The sequence below is a fragment of the Parasteatoda tepidariorum genome, chromosome 11, assembly GCF_982258835.1.
Source record: "Parasteatoda tepidariorum strain Cologne lab strain chromosome 11, Ptep-v5.0, whole genome shotgun sequence".
NCBI classification, from domain to species: domain Eukaryota; kingdom Metazoa; phylum Arthropoda; class Arachnida; order Araneae; family Theridiidae; genus Parasteatoda; species Parasteatoda tepidariorum.
This window is the reverse complement of record NC_141765.1, coordinates 59095598-59115889: the sequence shown is the minus strand read 5'-3', so window position 1 is coordinate 59115889 and position 20292 is coordinate 59095598. Positions and strand designations below refer to the sequence as shown.

The 20292-nt window shown below is 26.9% G+C and overlaps 1 long non-coding RNA gene across 3 annotated transcripts in view; it reads right to left on the bottom strand.

The window, feature by feature from the left end:
• Positions 1 to 5659: 5659 nt before the first annotated feature.
• The window catches only part of LOC139427143 (uncharacterized), a 199362-nt gene continuing 184729 nt past the window's right edge, over positions 5660 to 20292 (bottom strand). For all 3 annotated transcript variants that reach the window (XR_015430479.1, XR_015430481.1, XR_015430480.1), the window contains exon 4: positions 5660 to 5842. This is a non-coding gene — a long non-coding RNA (uncharacterized LOC139427143). The remainder of the gene's footprint in view (positions 5843 to 20292) is intronic.

The window sequence follows — 20292 nt, the reverse complement described above, 5'->3', positions numbered from 1 at the left end:
CACTACTTAAGAAAGTTTGTACAACATTAATGCGCAGCATATTAAACACCTTTAAAAACCGTTGATCTAATTATCGTATTTCTTGCACTTGGAATCAATCTTTATACTTCGAGGACCCATTTTCAAATATGAAAAATATTTTTCACAAACTATATTTCAAATAGGAAAATCAGAAACAAAATCGTATTTTCTTAAAATGGAATTTTATTCTTTACACTCAAAACATGTGGTTGAAAATTTCGGTCCCTTAATATTAATTTCACATTTTGTGTAATTCAGACTAATGAAACACATTAAAACAATTTCGTTTACTATTATGAAACATGTATATCTGAAAATAAAATCATATAAAACAATTTTTTATATTTTATTATTTATTATATTTAATTATTTATTATAGTTTATCTTTTATTTTATTAATGGTCAAATAATTTTTTTATTTATAAGATTTCAAATTTTTGCATTAATTCAATCTTTGTAATTTAAATACTATAATTTAAGATTTTAAAAGGATTGTCCAAATAATTGTGGAAAAAAATTTAAAAATACAACTTTTTTGAGATTTCGAAATCTCAAAATGTAAAATTAACATGCTCTCAAACCATTAAGATTGAATAGTAATAAGTAAAAAACAATCCTTAGATTCAAGTGGGAGCTTTATTATTCTCAAAATGTGCATTTAAGAAAATGGGCATGGATCGAATTGGTTGTTCAGGAAAATATATACTTTTAAGAATATGTATGAATTTAAGAATGAACGTGGAAGCGAATTACGTATTTAAGATATGGCAACACAAAAATTTTGACATACTAAAACGCAACTTTAAGAACGAAGCAAATTGTTTTATCTTTATATTTCTTTACCCTTAAGGCACTAATTATAATGATTGCAATCCCCAGATTTCTGAGTTGTGGTTGCTGGTTATATTGCAGATATAACTTTTCAAGTTAGCTTTTCGTGTTCAAAACTCTAAACGGTTAATGGTTTTTAAAATATAATTTTTTACAACGTTAAATTACTACTACTAATATAACATTTCATAACTCGTGACAGACAACCTTGTTTAAACAATTGTTAGCATTCACAGTTTGTTTTTTCATTTAAAAAAGACTAATTTAAAAACAAATGTGCTAAGGCATCTATGCAAGTGGATGACATAATAATACGAATTTATTTGAAGTGAATAGTTTATTCTTTGAAAAAAGAATATTTATTCATAAGAAAGTTTAAAATTGTAATCAACTGCTATGTCTTTTCTTGAATGCGGATTTTGAGCTGTGTCCATTTTCATAAACACAAATTTTGAGCTACGTTCATTTTCTTGAATTCGAGTATCGGGCTATGTTTATTTTCTAAAATATTAATTTTGAGCTTTGTCCATTTTTTTAAATACAGTTTTTGTGCTATGTTATCAAAGGTGCTCGCTTTTTTCCTTTATTCCTTTAATAAACAAATAGCAAAATTTTTTGTGTTAGGGAAAGTCAAACATGTTTAATTTCGAACTAAGTCTGAGATTAACAGTTATAAGGTAAAAATTCCTCACAAATCCCATTCAATATGGATTATATTTGGAATGATTTTTTCGGATAATTTATTCATTCTTAGGTTAAAAATATAAAGTTTAAAAACTTATTTTAATTCAAAAACAGAGTACACACATGTTTTAAAATGTGTTGCGTAAATTTGATAAATTGCAAAATGAATTCATGATAAAAGATAGGAGAATGAGTAAAAATTTGGAAAAAAAATGCATCTTTGAACATGTTACAAGTGTTAAGTGTTACAGAGGTCCTTTCAAGCAAAATAAAATTTCATTTTGAGCTTTGGTAAAATTTGATTATACTTGTGTTTCTTCAAAAATTGGCTTGCAATTAATGCAAATCTTTTCCTTCAATTTAAATCTAATTTTTTTTCTTCTTTAAAATGCATGTTAAAAGGTATTTTCATTGAAATTTGATTAAAAAATATTAAATATGTTTATTGCGAACTTCTTTCTTATTTTACTTTAATGATAAAAGTCTGGAAGTAAGTTTTTAATACTGAATGCTCTGTTTTTGTACCTGGAAATAATTTTTGAAAAGAATATGATTTGCTGACATTGAGGCCTTTTGAATAAAGTAAAACTTCAATTTTAAAAAATAAGTTATTCTCATGTACCCGATTTTATATATTTTCTTTTCTTATATATGATATTTTATTGCGTATTAAGTTTATTCTCTGGGCTAAAAGAATTTGAATTTTTTTATTCTCTTTAAATTTTAGAACTTTTTCATAAACTAATATATTTATCTTTGAATGAGGTGTGAAGGTTCAAATATTTATGCGAATGAATCAAAAATTCTACCAAATTACTGTTTTAGCACAGATCTAGAAAGGTAAGAGCATAATACATACATAAACTTTAAGCTCTGACCAAAATTAAGCTTATATATTAATTTCAATATAGTTTTAGAACAAACTTATAACTCTGTATAGTGGCAAGAGTTAATTTTAATTGCTGCAAAAGTTTTCTATAAATATCTAAAAAAATATTTTTCCAAGCAAAATGGTCAATTTTGAACTACGATGTTAACTGAACCAATAAAACATCAATATATTTTACATCAGTACTCAAAAAAGGAGTATGCAGTTTAAATAGGATGATTACATGATAATATCCTTAACAAGTAGCATCAGTAGATAAGTTTATATTTTACTGTGTGCAAAAATTATTTAGAAAGTCAATTCAGAGTCCAAAAAATTAACTTACGTCTTCGTTCAAATATTTTTTTCTCAGAAAATAATAATATTTCACATTTAAGTACCTTCCTTAAAATGACTCTTTGTCAGTTCTAAGGAAATTGCTTTTTTAGTTGTAATTTAAAAATACAGATATGCTTTGGTGACTTTATTCAGTATTGGAAGTTGAAAATAAATTAATATATGGAAAATTAAGCAAATAAATATTAAAATTTTTATTCATTCTTTTTTATGGCTATTATTTCTTTACATTACCAGACATAATAAAACTAGATATTTCCAACTTTTTTACCAATAAATTAATAAAAAATACTTTGTTAAAGGGAAATATATATATATATATATATATATATATATATATATATATATATATATATATATATATATATATATATATATATATATATATATATATATATATATATATATATATATATATATATATATTTCTTTTTGAGTTTAAAATTGTTCTAAAGTTTGCTACTATAGACGTGGTGCGAAGCAAAACTTTTTTGTGTCACAATAACAGAAATTTCGTAGGTACACTGTTAGAATTTTTATTCTGAAATTATAGTAAAATAACCGTTAGCAGTCTGTCCATTCGATTTACCATAATTTTATGGTAAGGAACATTTCTTCACATTTGCGGTTTTGAAATTCCTTACAACTGTTATGGTTTAAAAACTGTGAATCGAAAACTATGCTTTTTTGTAACCAATTACAACCTATATAGTTTTTAAACCATAAAAATAAAACTTAAACAAGCATTTGAGCTCTGTGCATGCTGTTTCATGTATGCATGAGTGATAGTTTCGTATTCAGTCTAGGTTGACTGTTGTTTAGAGTCACTGACTGAAGAGTGCAGGATACTAAAAGCTCCTTCATGTATTAAAGGATCGAGAGAAATAATGTGGTATCAATGTTGGGATTCGGCAGTCTGTCATGAGATTGACAGATCGACAATCTTACAGTATTTACCATAAGCATGGAACAAAATGGCTTCATAAGGTGGGACTAACTGGCGTGGATAGAATCCATATTAAGTAAGAACAATCAATAAACGTTTTTTCTCGCACTTAACAGTCTGTATATCATCTTTTTTATGAATATTTGACTGCATTGGCTGAATATATTCAAATAACAATTAAATAAATTGCTATAAATCATTTTACCATAAAATTTCTAAGTGTAGAAGTAGGAAGGTATTAATTTTCAAATATTCTTATTTTTATTTATTAAATTTTCTTTTTTTAATTTTTAAACTTTGATTTTAATTTTCTGATTCAATAATTTTTACATTTTATGTTTAGACAAAAGCTAGTTACCTCGAAATAATTTAAAAATGAATTCTAGGTAAGATTTGTTAGAGAATATATATAAGCAAGTATGGTGACCTACTTCTTAAAACGCGGAAGTAATTCCGGTAGAAAAATCCCACACTTTTTCTTACGGAAAAAGGGGAGACTTCCTCAATTCTATTCCCCTTTACTCCCAAGGCCTTCTGTGCGGATCTAACTCTTTCACTCCTCTTTTTCCCCTTTCGGATAAAAAAATGAGTCAATACCCATATAAACTCGTGGATTACTCTTATTCTTGTTCCTGCAACCGCATATAACTTAAAATGTGACCTCGCGTGTGAAACTTGAAAACTCTATTGTGTGTCAAAAAAGTGACGATGTTCACTTGTAATTTCATGAAAAAGTAGGACAATGTATAGGAAAATGATAACAAGTAACTCGGCTGCTGGAATCTTATTTTTAGTGACTCTTTGTTGTACAACACTGGAGCTTTGTTAAATATTATCAGTGTCTTGTTAAGTACTTATCAATACTTATTAAGTGACTTGAAGAACGTCTTGATAAAACTGTCACATGATATTAGAGGAAAAATAATGCCATGCTACACAAATGAGGGTTAATAATTTAATTAGTTGGTGTTTGATTAGTTTATATTTAATGTTATATTACACAATAGGCTTCAACTAAATAAATTTGATGTAGTGTATCAGTTTATGATTAAGTAGAGTTAATGAGACTCTGCAAGTTGGTCCTTCCACTTTTTCAAATCAAAATTAGAAAACATTATTAAATTAAACTCATATCATTTTAAATTTAAATGAAAAATCAAGATAATTATTAGAAACTGGAAGAAGGAGACAAAATGAAAAAAAAAAATTGGTAAGTCACTTGCAGTTACCAATTAAAGAATATTTCTTTTGATTTGTAACTCAATAAAATGTGCAATTTTTTTTTTTTAATAAATTATAATTTATATGCTTTTAAATTGTTTTAACAGAAATGTTGCTGCATAAAAAAATTATAAAGAATCGTCAAATGATCAAAAATATTGTCTTGCCTAACACATTTTTATTAAATTGAAAATTTTTATTAAAGTAACGATTTTAATAATTGTGTTATTTTATTAGTTTTACGTAAAACAATTCATAAGACTCTCTTATTCAAGTCAAAAACTGCACAGTATTTCATTAGAAGTGGTACAGAATATAATTGGTGTATTTTTTTGTGAGTTCATTGAATTTGGCTCCAATGTTAACTTTGATAATTTGAGAAAAAAATATTCTTCTAAAAAGTGCTAAAGTAAAGCCTTTTTATTGAAAATGGTACTTTAATGAGAAAATAACCGCAATTTTTTTCACATTTAAGGAAATCGTGAAATCTGAAACTGTAGACAGCTGACGTTACGTCCCAATAACACGTGGGGTTGAGCGATTTTTTAAACTTAAAAATTACAATTGTTTCTCGAAAGTAATTTTATCTATTTTTTATATAGTCAAAATTTTCTCATAATAAAATCTATTTTCTGAAAAAATGAACAGAACAGGAAGGAAAAGCAGCAGAAATGAGAAATTTATTTCAAAAAAGATTATGATATGATACATTTTATAACGTCTAATAATTACAATAACTACTAACAATAATCAAAAATAAATAATAGCAAAATATAAAAATGAACACATTTCGTTACATATTTTTAAAAATTAAATCAATATTCTCAATAAATCTGTTCAATAAACCTTTATAAACATTTTGTTTGATTTCAGTCGTGCCACATTATAACCTCTTGATTTTCATGTTGAAATACCTGAAATATTAAAAAAAAAAGTAAGTAAATGCCTCTTTTTTTTTTAGTAAAATAAATTGATGCTAAAAAATTATAAAACAGACTTAGCTATTAATCTAAATTTAAAACACATTATTTGCTTCATCTACCATTGCTAGGATATTTTAAGGTTACTTTGGATGTCTTAAAATATACTTTAAGATAAATACAGATTTTCAGTCAAATTATAGAAATAATTCAGAGAAGTCACTACTAATTACTACTGCTACTATACTCATACTAATTACTACTACTACTACTATACTAAGACTTACAACTAAATAATGTTGTTTGTTATAATGAACACTTTATATTTAAACTAAATAATAAATGTTTTGAAATAAATAAAAATAATAATCAAAATGATAATAATAACAAATAAAAAATAATGAAACATTGACCAAACTTATAATTTAATAATAATTAAAAAATGCAGTGCATTTTATTTCTTTATTTCTTTGTTGATTGTTTGTTATTTCTTTGAGGCATCAATTTTTTTCTTGAATTTTTTTGCTTAAATGTTTTTTTCTTCTTCTTGTTATTAAAATACACTTTCATGACGTAAGTCTTTACAAACAATCTGTGGATTCAAAAAAAAAAAAAAAAAAGAAAAAAAATTAAATAATTCAAAAGAAACCATGATTCCAAAAACGAAAAAAGATTAAATAAATTTTTTTACGATATATTTGTACAAACGGTTAAATGTATTAATTAAAATAATTTTGCACACGAAATTTTAAAATACTCAAAATAAAAATTTCCTTAATCAATTAAAAAGTGATTTTCTGTCGCGAAGAATAACTTCATTTGTAAGGAATCGAAAAGAAGAAAAAAAACACATAGCAGAACAAACGATGGTGATTTGAAAGCTAAGAGAAACTTTGCTTGTTAAATTACAGGCCATAAAGATATCCCCTTCTGGATAATTCCGTTTAACTGCCACCTGTAAGGCTGGAATCTTTTTTTAATTACCCACAACACGCGATCAAAACTTCTTCAGAAAAGCATCTCAAAAATGCAGCTCCGAGCTTCTGACTGTAAATCAGTCGAATGCATCGAAGCGGCTTAAAACTATTAGTTTGAAGCGAAAACTTTCCAACTCCATCAAACTTTAACACTTAAATGAACTTTTCTGTTTATCATCTTGACGCTAGGGACCTTAATGAATTTTCTCTCCGCCATTTTTCTTCATGGGGCTCTTATTCTAGCCAGAACCCCCATCCGGCCTCCCTTGTTTGGCATTTTGCCATACCATCGATCCTATACTAACTTTGTTCCAAGACGAAGAAAAATTCCCTCCTCTCTTGGGCAACTGGGCGCAAGCGCTGTCCCCTACCCCTAATATGACCAGCGAAACGTCCGTCATCAAAACTGGCCACAAACTATTCCCCTGACCATTTCGTTATACTTCTTTCCCTCCCTTCAAGTAGCAACCCTTCAGCTATAGCTACATCGATTGCTACAGGGAGAGTAGCTATTTTTCACTGACAATTAATGATTTTGCCAAGTTTCTTCTTGTTCTATGTTGGGTAGCCCATCTGAAAGCAGTTCGCTTTTCTTTTTTGAAGGAAGTTTGGAAACTTATGGGCATCGTTATTTAGCGCTTATCTTAACTTTCCACCCATTTCGTAAGTTACTCTGATGCACATCATTTTGACGTTCACTCGATATATATAGAATCCAGGAAGAGAAATTTTTAGATATTATGCCTTCAGCTTGAATTAACGAGAAAGAAGTCAAGCTACGTCTAATTATCTATTTTAACATGTTCTAAGTAATTACGTATTTTGAAATAAATTCTATTAATCTCTTTTTGGGGAACTATTGATTAGTAAAACGTGTTTAAAATATTAATATACTTATATTGAAACTTGTTAAATCAGAATTTATAATCAATTGAGCACGGTTTAAGGGATTTTGCTATCAAATAAATTAACTTGAATTATTTAATTCATATGCCTTTGAACATGAATTGTGAAGAAAGGACAATGCACTGGTTGAAGGATTAGATAGTGAAAGCTCCTACGCAAGAAAAACATGTTCACTTGCACTTAATAAAAACCATTTAAAGTCATCGAAGCAAATGTTTGTATTTGGTAGTTTAAATTGCTGAAACATCATGCATTTTAACTAGTTCTCTACAGAACCAGCAAGAAATTAGAGGCTGATATTAAGAAGGGTATCTCAAAAACGTCTTTTGGAAACTAAACAAACATAACTTTTTAAACTTCCTCTTTAACAGCATCTAAATACTGTCTTTCATATTTGTGTCATCCAAAAAGTTTTAAAATAGTCACTTTAGGAACTATTTTTTGGAATTATTTTTAATAAAACCAAATTTCAATTTACAATTCATAATAATTTACACATGCACGTTAGATAGTTTCTTTTAATTCTCTTTCTTTTTTATAAGCACAAGACTTCCTTTCGCCAAAAAAGATCAAAAGATTGGTTCATGCTAAAAATTCACTTTTTTTAAAAGATCTCATCTAGAATATTACAAAGATCAAAAATATCATTGTAGAATATATGATTTAATATTGGCAAAATAATAATAATAAAATTTAACGAAGTGTAACAAAAAATTGAACAATGAATTTAAATTCGGATATGCTTTTGTAAGGACATCTTTTGTGTTTGTTAGAGCATATTTTCTGGCTACGGATACAGAAATTTAAGAAAAGGTGAAGATATACATGAATGTATTTGCACATAAAATCTGTGAAAATTAAATTGTTTTCTCTGTTATTTTCATTTTGTTCATTGAAATTTCAAAATTCTTTTGAACTAAATTTTTATGCTTTAAAAATTAGCATTACAAACTATACATAAAAAGCATTAATTTGCTAATGCATAAAATGTGATTTTGATAAAAGTAGAGTACGGTTTCTCTGAAAAAACAAGGCAGTTAACGTAAGAAGTACAGGGTGATCTGTTTTCGCTGTTTACATAATGAAGAAAGTATAAAAAAAAGTCATTATGAACGAACATATAAGTATTAAGACAAATGTAACAACTTGCAATTAAAAAAAAAAAATTTTTTTTTCAGGATTATTTATTTTTTTAGTTTAACTTAAAGAAAAGTTTTTTTTTTAAATTTATTTATACAATACTTGTTTCCTAACTGATCAAAAATGGGCAAATATAATAAGATGAATTCAGAAAAATAAGATAATGTTTTATGCCGTAATTTTTTTCATATTCTTCCTGAAAAATTTGAAAGATTATTTTATTTAGTTCGTTTTTTTTTTTTTTTTTTTTTTTTCATTTTTAGAAAAAATTCTTCTTAAAATTTTCCATCACTATCAGATTAGTAATTTTATATCACGGTCAGAATTGTTCTGATAGGGGAGAGGGGGGAACATGTGAACATGGCATGAAGTTGCGAAAAACCCAACTGCAGAAAAATTATTGTACAGCGGAAAATTTCTTTTCTTACTGACAGTACTGTTGTACAATTTAAATTCACATAGTATACATGCCCTTCAGTATAATGTGTATCTATATCTGTTATATTAAAGATTTTTTTTCTTTGAAATATGATGATAGCTTTGTGTTTTTATTCTTGTTCATATGTGCCCCAGACATCATATGTTCATATGTTCATATGTGCCCCAGTCATTTTTCTAAAATATCATAAAGTAAGGAAATATTTTATTGAAAAATCTCAAAAAATTCCATAAGTCAAAAAAAAGACTATTTAAACATATGGAGTTCTTTACTGTGAGAAATTGATGATATTTTTTGAAAATTGAAGAAATAAAAAAAAAATTTCACATGTGCCCCCCTCTACCCTGCATGATTTATTTGCGACCTTTAATGTGAGAAAAATAAATAAGAGATTTTCTAAGACATTTTTTAGATAATTTTTTTTTTACCATATTGCAAATTAGAAAGAGTTTTACATATTTTCCTTTACCTTATAAACTATAAAAAGTTACAGTTCTGCAAATGCGAGTTTTTTTCTCGTCAATTGTATTGTAAGTATTTTCTAAGCTGAATAACACAAGGGGAATGCCAAGATGCCGTTTGAATTTACAAAACGAAAAAAAAAAGCTTTTGAATGGACAGAAACATTACAAATCAGTTAATATATTTTTTCATTGATAACCAGTTTTATGATATGTTGGTTGAAAACCTCAATTTTCTATATTTGCTGCTGAGCATAACCTGTTCAATTGTTTTCTTTTCATTTCATTTTTTTAAATACTCAACTTGAGGATTAAAAAATTTTAAAAATATCTCTTAATGTTTAATTGTAAGGTTAAAAAAAGCTTGGGTTTAATGCCAACAAAAAATATACTAATTGCTAATCGAAAAAAAATTGTCTTTGCACTTCACTATATAAATATAATTTATAACCCAGATATCCAATTAACTCAGATACTATTTGATATTGGATATGGCATGGAAATAAACGCATGATATTACCGGATATGTTGCAGAAAAAATTTAAAATATTCGGGATTTGCTTTGATATTGAAATAATAATATGATTAACACACTCCTTAAAATATTATACAAAAAAAGTATGCTTTTATGTGAAACAGTATTTCTAACATTGAACTTCAGTTAATACTGATGCTTCGAATGCGTTTTTTTTTCTCTATAGTAATTATTTTCGATATTTTAAATATTATGTCTCAAACAATAAAAAGTATAAGTGGATAATATTTGAAATATAGATATTTACAATATTTTATTTTAAATTCGTCTTTAGATTAAAATTTCTGCTTTGATTTTTGGTATCTATTAATCTGTTTAAAAATGAAAAGTAAAACCATCTCTGATCTCTTCCCTGATCATTACAACCTAATCTTATAATTAGGTTAGCATGATCAGGGAAGGCAAGTCTTACTCCATACATTGTATAACATAATGTAAAGGCTATCATGTCAATAAAATTTTCACGATTTTCATAAATCTTTAAAGAATAGATATTATCAACATATTACCAACATTATGGTAATGAAACAAAAATGAAATTTTAAATTTTCTTTTCAATACATTATATAAGTGCAAAGTTCGTTGTTCAATAAGCAATTTTATGCAATGTAATGTTACTGATACAATATAATGTTTTCTGATTCCTAAATAAGTACTGGTATTAATTTATAAACTTGATAAACAGATGATGCAATCAATACTAGAATAGAATACAAATATAAGAAAGCAAAAGTAATTTTTTTCAAGACGTATAAAAGTGACAGCACACCATTTGATCAGTTTAAAATTCAGTATTGATTATCAGATGAGGTAATTCTTAAGCCGTACACCACAGAATAAAAATCCGATCATGTGAATAAAGCTTTTCAATATTTAAACTTTCATGACTCAAAATAACAGTTAGACGTTGGCAATGCTATGGCAATGAAACGAAAATGAGTTTAAATTGTCTTTTCATTAGATTAAAAAAAGGTAATTCTTTCTGAAACTATTTGATATGACATAATATTAATTCTAATACACACATAAACAAGTATTAAGTTTTAAACTTGTTAAACAGATACGAGATGAAACTTTAAACATCAATAAAATAGTTTTCTTCATGACAACTTAAAGTGACAGTTCTTCGTAACATCTCTTTAAAATTAAGTTGTGATGATCAGGTAAAGCAGGTTTTAAACCATCCATCGTTGTATCTAAAGGCTAACATGTCAAGAAAACTTTTCGATAGCAAATTTTTAATAACTCTTTGAAGAATAGTTAGATGTTTCTTGAAGGTAGAATCTTGCAGTCTATTTTTACACGAAATTATGCCGATCAGTTGCCTTCTTAAGCATCACTTCTTGAGCAAATAAAGTTCCTGCCAACTTCTCATTAAGAATTCTCTTGGTATTTATGCAATGCTTTCGTATCTGCCTTCTTCAAAAATTACAATATGAAAGAGTGCGAAGAACCTTCTATTAAAATTATTGGAGGATATTGATGGTAAGGTGAAGAAATTACATTACGAATCTTGAGCAACATTTTCTTTTTAATCGAAAAGAATGCACATTGGAATATTTTCTATTAAAGCGTGAGATATGTTTCGTGCATACATAAACTTTAACTGAAATAATTTCGTTTTATTGCAATAACAATAATAATGCGTGTTTTATTATTAATAACATTATGTATTACAAATATAATTTTTAATGCTGTGCTGAAAACCGTATTTTTTTTTCAAATTCATGATAAACGTTTTCTTATTTATTTAATTCTTTAAACCAATTTTCAATTATGATGTGTAAAGATTAAAATATTTCTTTAAAAAACATATTTCATTTTGTGAAAGATCTCTTTCGGAAGAAAATTTTCTTTTTAAGAAAGAATTACTTGAAATATATATGTATTAATACAATGATACACTAAACCAACAAAAATATTTCATTTTTTATATTTTTTTTAATCATGCATTCTTACTAAATAATAATATTATATGATGAAATTTAATCGATCTTTATATCATAATATTTTTGATATAAGTATGAACGTTATAAAATGTGTTTAAGGCGAAAATAAGCTAAAAACAAATTATTAGTAAAACTAAAGAGTGAGGGAAGAGAGAGACACTTGAAGGAGCATTTTTTAAATCTTTTTTTAGTGAATATCTTTTGCATTTTACTAATTTTTTTATTTTTTTATTTCTGGTCTAATATACGTATTTTTTATCAATTTACTTGATCTATAAGCAGCTTTTACTGTCTTTAATTTAATTTCCTTTCTGTGTAACTTATTTAAATTCTTTTAGAAATTCAAGGAGCATATCTTCATCGAAAATGACGAATGATACAGTTCATTAGAGCTTAAAAAGTAAATATTTAGGTAATATGTTTTTAAAAATATTTCTGAAAAAGCTTTTAGATTTATTTTTTTAAAAAATATATTGGTATTGATAAATTAAGGGCAGGAAATCGTGTGAGCATTTATTGATTTGTAAATAAATAATTAGCAATCTTCCAAGTCTTATTAATTGCTTATTTGTTTTCATGCTACTTAAAAATCACATAAAAAGCTCAGAATGCAGCAAGAATAAGTGTTATTATTAGCTGAGTTGAAAAATTTTATCTATGAATATGTAGAACATAATATATTGAGCACAGTATATTGAACAAAATATATTGAACATTATTTACATTACATGTTGAAAACAAGATATTAAACATATACTATATTGAAAATAATCTAACGAAAATTATATAATGAAAATAATATATTTCATTCATATATTCAAATTCGGAGCAAAAGATTTTATTAATAATGTCTTTTTTTCTCATCATTTGTGATTTACAAATTAATGAAACAATGTCTTAGAGAATTAAAGGTATTGGAAATTATTCCACTTATTTTAGTATGATGAATCCAAATTAAAATCATAGCAATCAATCTTAACTGCTATTAAGCATCTATTGAACACTGCTCGATTATGAGAAAACCAATAATGTAATTATGGGATAAAGTTTTATTTAAAAAAGAAATGGATGAGTAAACTACGTCAAAAATATTTAGTGTCATGGAAATACTTTATATAAACCTTTTTAAGCCTCATTACTCATTTTTCAAAGCATTGATGAAACAAATTTAAAAATATCATTCAAATGACGCACTTATTGCTATTAAATTACAGATAGTAGTACTTTCATCACATTTTACGAATTAATATACAGTAATTAATAATAATTATAATTAATATTAATATACTGTTGTATAATTAATATTAATATAATGTTGTATATTATGTACTATTATTTTAATTTAAGATGCACTTAAACGAAATGACATGGTCATTTTTCGATTTAAACTTTCTCATCTAAGTAACCTACAGATACTTTACAAGCAATGAGTCTTGACTAAGTTCGTGTTCTTTGAGAAGGTCTAATCATTTCGTGATATGACTTCTTCAATGTTCAACGACTTCCCTCTTTGGAGTTAAGAGCAATTTCATGCTTCATGGTTTCTAGTCCAATCAGAGAAATTAGAAATGGATTTAAATGAGTCGAAGAAACCGAAACCCATGGGAAGAACGTGTTTGATATCTTAGAAATAACATGTATAGTAGTGAAATATAATATTAGTTTTGAAGCATTTAATGTGTTTTAAAACATGGTTCAAATCTGAAATTTTCCTGTCGTGTAAGGCTTAGAAAGTTTTTTATTTTGGTATATTGCTTTAGAAAGTTCATTTTTCTTGTAGTCACATATAAGGAAAATAGAGTCTCAATTTACACCTTAATTTTAATTTCCCTTTCTGTGTTTTTTATTATCTCAAACGAGTTATATATTTTCTTTTTTATAACTTTTATTTCTCAAGTAATCTTTAACCGATTCCTTTCAATTTTAGAATTTTTTGTTTAAGATAATGCAAATTAAAATATTTTAAAAATGTGCTCATCTTGAATTTAAGAAAAGAAATTTGACCATCAATAAAGTTAATTGGAAAAAAAAAATTTTTTTGTAACATTTTATTCGGATGAACGAGTTTTACGTTCTTTGTGATCTACAAACTTTCAAAACCTGTGGCAAAGTAAGCAAAAAATTTGCATTACTAATTACGAGTTGAAACTTTCAACTGCTGTTCTGACCAAACTATTGGAACCATATTTTTCTGATTGAGGAATATTTTGAGTTTGAAAAATTTAAATCTGTCAAAGAAATGCATCTTTATTCAGAATTATTGAATATAATGTATTATTATTATTAATAGTCTTCAGCATAACACAACTGATTACTTTTCTAATTATATTTTATTTGATATTTTAAACATTGCTTTATGGTTTCAGAGGAAAATAAAATAAAATTTTGAAGTTCTGAACTGGATAAAAAAATAACGGAATCATTTTTTAAATCTTTAATTGAGTTGTGTACTTTTTTTAGTTCGCATTGAGAATGGTTACATGTATTAACGATTTCTTCACTTGACATAATGTTTTTATTTCTGAAAATTCATTATGATATTGAGAATAATGAGTTCATAATATTTTAATTCTTTAAAAAAATGTGTTTTTAATGTTTTTCAATTTAATATGCAACACTGTGAATCAAGGTAGATTTTTTTTGTTCTTCGTATCATTCCAATAATTTTTAATTGTTTTTATTATTTAATTCTCTTCAAATAATATGTATAAGGATTAATGAACTATAGTATTTTTACAACTTTCTATGTTATGTTACTATTAATAGAAAAATTGTCGTACTTGTTTATTTTTTTAATGCTGATTCTAATCTAACTTTGACATCTTTGAAATGTTCTGGTATATAATTGTTCGAAGTTTTTAAGTTAAGCTGTGGAAATGTGGGAAAATATCAAACTGTTTAAAAACCAAATATAAGGTAAGTGCAAATTTTATATAAAGCTGTGAATCGAGGGAAAGATTAAAATAAATGAAATGGAATTTTAATAATAGAATTTTTTAGCTAATTTAATAATTAAAAATTTTGATACAGGTATAAGCTCATAATTGTTCCTCAAAAGCTTCAGGTAGGTAAAGTCACGTTAGTTCATTTTTTGAATACTGCAGTCTAAGCAAGGTTAGTTTTTTTAAACTATCGAATTTAAGAATCTAAGCTTACTACTTAAATTTACTAGCCGACCGACCTGTGTAGGGGTCAGGCAACTGGCCTTGCATCAGAAAGGTTCTTGGTTCAAATCCCGGTCAAGGAATGGATGTTTTTTCATGCTCTGAACTATTTATCATTTCTGTGGGAGCAACGTTGGGCCACCTAATATGGTTCCTCTGAAAGAGGGGCCAACAAATATGCCCTTCAGATGCCTATATGATGTAAGGTCATTCTCCAGGAGGGCATTGAAATTTTTTTAAATTTATTCTTTAGTGTTTTAATTTTTTGATGAATATTTAACTAAATTCTGCCTAATCTCTAGTTTTTAATTGTTACAGACATTTTATTGAATAGAATTGTTCTTCATAGAGCTGAAGTAAATGTGATGAGGTACTTTTGAACAAAAAAAAATATATGTTTGAATACCCAGAAATACCAATCAAATTGATCAGTTAAGTTGTTAGATTTTGATTTAATAATTAACTCTTTGAAAAATAATATCTACTTTTCACAACTTCATAAGTTTTCTTTCAACTATCCTTTAGCAAATATTTATTCATTAGCTCAAAGCTTTGTTAAATCAAAGCCGCAGCTTTGTCCGAGCAATTTGGTACCTTCCAACGTCTGATTGTAAGCGTTTTTATGAAAGTTTTTATGAAAATTTGGAAATGTCAAATATGAAATTTCGGATCATTATCACGCTTTTCTATTATAGAAGGGGTCCTGTTCAAATTTCCGAGGATTCCTCAATGTGAGAAAAAAATAAATAATATATTTCCCAGTTTGGTGCTGAACACAATGAAACGCAATTTTTATTCTTATTGAAATTCTCGATATTGTGTTTCATTGTTTTTCTTTTATATGGAAAAGCTATGCTATTGCTCTTAAAATTTGCGCATTTATTTATACATTTATTTTGATAAATTGATATTAATTTGATAATATTGATAAATAAAAGTTTCTTTGCATGTTTACTCTATGTTCATTTTTATTTCTATATCCCAGAAACAGCCTTTTTGTTCATTTAAATAAAAGTTTTACTGTAACTGTTCAAGCATTTGTCACGTTTGTTCAAAAAATACTGAAATGAAAATGATTATGTTAGTAAACATTAAAATATTGCATACTTATATGTTATCGTAATATAAAATTTTAAATTATTGTAAACGTGAATTCATAAATTTTCTTAAATCATTTTTATTATTATATGTTATTACGTGATTTTCATAAATTTTTTCCTTCCAAATTTGATTTGACCTAATATAATTTTAAAATATTACATAGACTTTATTCAGAGTTTGTGTGTATAGAATATAATCTTAATTTAACCAAAGAAAGGGGAAAGAAAGAATATATAGCCGTTGATAATTTCAAGTTCAACAAACGGTAACAAAGGTTTGATTTCTGAAAAAACAAAATGAAAATTAATTTTATTATACTCTGTCAGGTTTTTAAATTTATGTTATAGAAGATTTAGGCATATTTATAATTTCTACGTATAAACATTCAAAATCAAAAAGAAGTAATAAAAAATGCCCTAACCAGAACCTCTGATCTTTAATGAGGGCAAATATTTATATTTTACTGAACTTAAAATCAATATTATAAGTTTTTAAGTTTAATAATTCGTTTTCTCGACGCTTTTTAAATATTTTCTGATCTTTGTGATATTTAGTGGATAATGATGAGAGTGTTTTTCGGCAAACTGACTTGCCTATCATCATCATCATCATAGTTAGCCAGATAGCCCAATATGAGCCAATTCCTTCCTCTGAAGATTTCTGCATGACAACTTCCGATTTATCTTTGATCTCCAATTCTTTTCATAAATTGCTAGAGAATCAGACTCTACTGAGTCTACTAAACCGCTGCCTTCCCCGCTTTCTTGTTCCAGTGAGTCTAAAAAGCAGGTGTCTTTTATATTTTATTGTCATCACTCATTCGAATCACGTGGGCTATCCTATTCATTCTATTTATTTTTATGTATTTGATAATTTCAGGTTGTTTATAAATCTTGTACAGTTCAAAATTAAATCTCCTTCTCCAGTTATTGTTTTCATTTACACCGCCAAGTATACTCCCCTAAATCTTTCTTTCAAATATTGAGATAGATACAATATTCCTCCAGTTTTGACATTGTCCAAGCTTCAGAAGCATATGTTAATACTGACTGGACAAGAGTTTTGTAGATTAAGGACTTCGTTTTTCTAGAAAGAAATCTACATTTAATAAATCTTCTCAGCCCATAGACAGCCCTATTTGCCAGATAGAGTCGGTTGATATATCAGTGCTGTAGAATCATTTTATTTAAAAATGATATATATTGCATATTTTTTAAAGCCAATTCAATTACATGGCCATCGCATGTATTGGAGATTGCACGAATAAAAGATAATTTTTAGACACTGGGAGTAAAAATCGGACAGCATTCACATATTTAATTTCCTTATGGATGGTGTTTATTCATTCCTTTGTGAATATCATGTCAATTGAGTAGTTTATATTAGCTGTGCATAATTTTATTGCACAAATAAATTTTTATGTTAATGCTTTGGTTGCTCTAATTTTAATTAAGAACTGAGTAAAGAATTTATATATATTTATCATCTGCAAATTTAATTTGTTATTTTATTTCCATAGGTGTTTAGTGAAATTAATTTATGCATCTAGTTTAATATCAGTGTTTATTATAAATAGAAGTTAAAAGAATGGGAATAGCAATCATTACTCAAATCCTCTCATCTATAACCTCAGCTTTGTCAAATAACTTTTTAGTCAGAAATGTAATATTTATTTTATGCAAACAAATGTTTAAAAATGTCCTTCAAACAAACACGCTTCTAATAATTAGGAACTTATTACAAGTAAATTATACAGTTGTTTCAGTTTTAAAACTTAGCAAATAATAATCTCTAATCCGCATCGCTTGATTAATAATGCATTACAAACATAAAATGTATTTAAATCGGCTCCTTTTCAAATTGTTTTCATCGTCGTATAATTTAGGATTAAAAAATGTTCTTAACATTTCGAATGTTTAAATAACAACAGCATGCCTCGCATAAGACTCTCTTTTCGTATTTGTACGCTTTCTCTAGAATGCATAGAGCATGTATAATTGTTATGTACAACAAACATGCTATTTGTTTTAAGATAAAAGGAATTATCATCTAGATTCCTGCTCTACTCTGAGAAGATGGGGAAGAGTATTCAAAAGAAAAATCACCGAAAAGGGTTGGCTCCTTCTGCATAATGAGAAGGAATTTCTCTTTAACATACAACTGCTGCGAGAGCAAAATTCTTTCCCTAAGCTCTTAAAAAATGCATGACTATGAAAGGTAGAATCGATACTCATTATAATGGTGGATGCTATTGCTGGACGCAAGTCCAATTGCCTTTTCTCAAAGCTCAGCCTCTTAGAATCCTTACCTTACTCCTGGGGCTCCTCCTGTTACACAAAACATGCAAGCTCTCCTCCAATGAATGCACTTCATTTCCATCAACTTCATCTCATTCTACCGCCCCTTCTTTTCTATACCCAGCCACCCTTCATTTGGGTGCACCAATCATTCACCCCCTTCTCATCTCACCCCCTTTCATCCGATCCGCATCCGAGAGGAGAAAGAAAGAGCATCCCTACCGATCGGGATGAGTCGTTGGGAGGAAGGATGCTTGGGAGCCTCATTATGCCGGCCTACATTCCTGCTTTACAAGAAAGAAGTTTTGAGTTCGAGGAATACATTTGCATAAATAAAATTGTAATAAACGTTTTCTCAAGAAAAATTAATGCCCACACATTTCAAAACTAAGATTCACTATCTTTATGGTTTAGGTGTCTGTTGTAGGAGTTTTGAGTTTGAAAAATAGACGTGATGTCATATAGATAAAGCTTCCCCTATTCCTATTTAGTCTGATGTTGAGATGATAGAGCCCCAGTTTTTAAATTTAATATTTAGAATCGGAAACATACCGCAGATACATAGAAATATATTACAGCTCTACATTCATGTACGCATGATTCATATCCAAGCAATTATTTTTCATAACGGTAATAAATGGGCAAAGATTTTTAACACGTGCTTCCTTCATCCATCGCTATGTTATTTTTACTTCAAAAGTCAACTCATTAAATCAATTGAATAGGAATTACAATAGACAATAAAAATCCCAGAGATTGGTCAAGCAATTTTTATGGAAACATTTAGTAAGTGGTAAAAAATCCTAGCCTTATAGTTTTTTTCCACAACAGAAGCTTAAAATAAATTAATTAAAAATATAACACTGTACAAGGAGTAATAAAGAAAATTATAAACTCAAAAAGGATAAAAGTGATGAAATAAAATTGAAATTGATGCTACAATTGATAAACAAGATCTTAAAAAAATGTGTTCATAGGAAATAAACAAGAAAAATAAACTAACACATATTCTGTTTTATAAATAAATTTATTATTTTTTAATGCAAAAGAAAAAATAGTAAACGGAAGAAAAGCAGATTTATGATAATAAATAATCCCATCTCGTCGTCACACGAGCATTTTTTTAAGAAGAATTTTTTTTTAAAAAAATATGTATATAGAAAAAATAGCTAGAGTTTTTTTCACTCAAATTTATCACAGCTGCAGTTTCTTAATATTAATTAAAAATAGTTAAAAATGATAGATTTTAACATTTTTTTATTCATAATTATTTAAACGAATCTCATTTAAAATATTTTTGTGATCATGTTATCAAATATTTATGTTTTGAAGCACATTGCTTTTCATATCAAATATTTTATAGAACTATGCACTGTGATTACTCAAAATATATTACAATAAAAGTAGTTTCTAAAACCAAAGAAAAATTTATTCGTATTATTCGATCATTTTATTTTAGATTTTTAGTAAAAAGT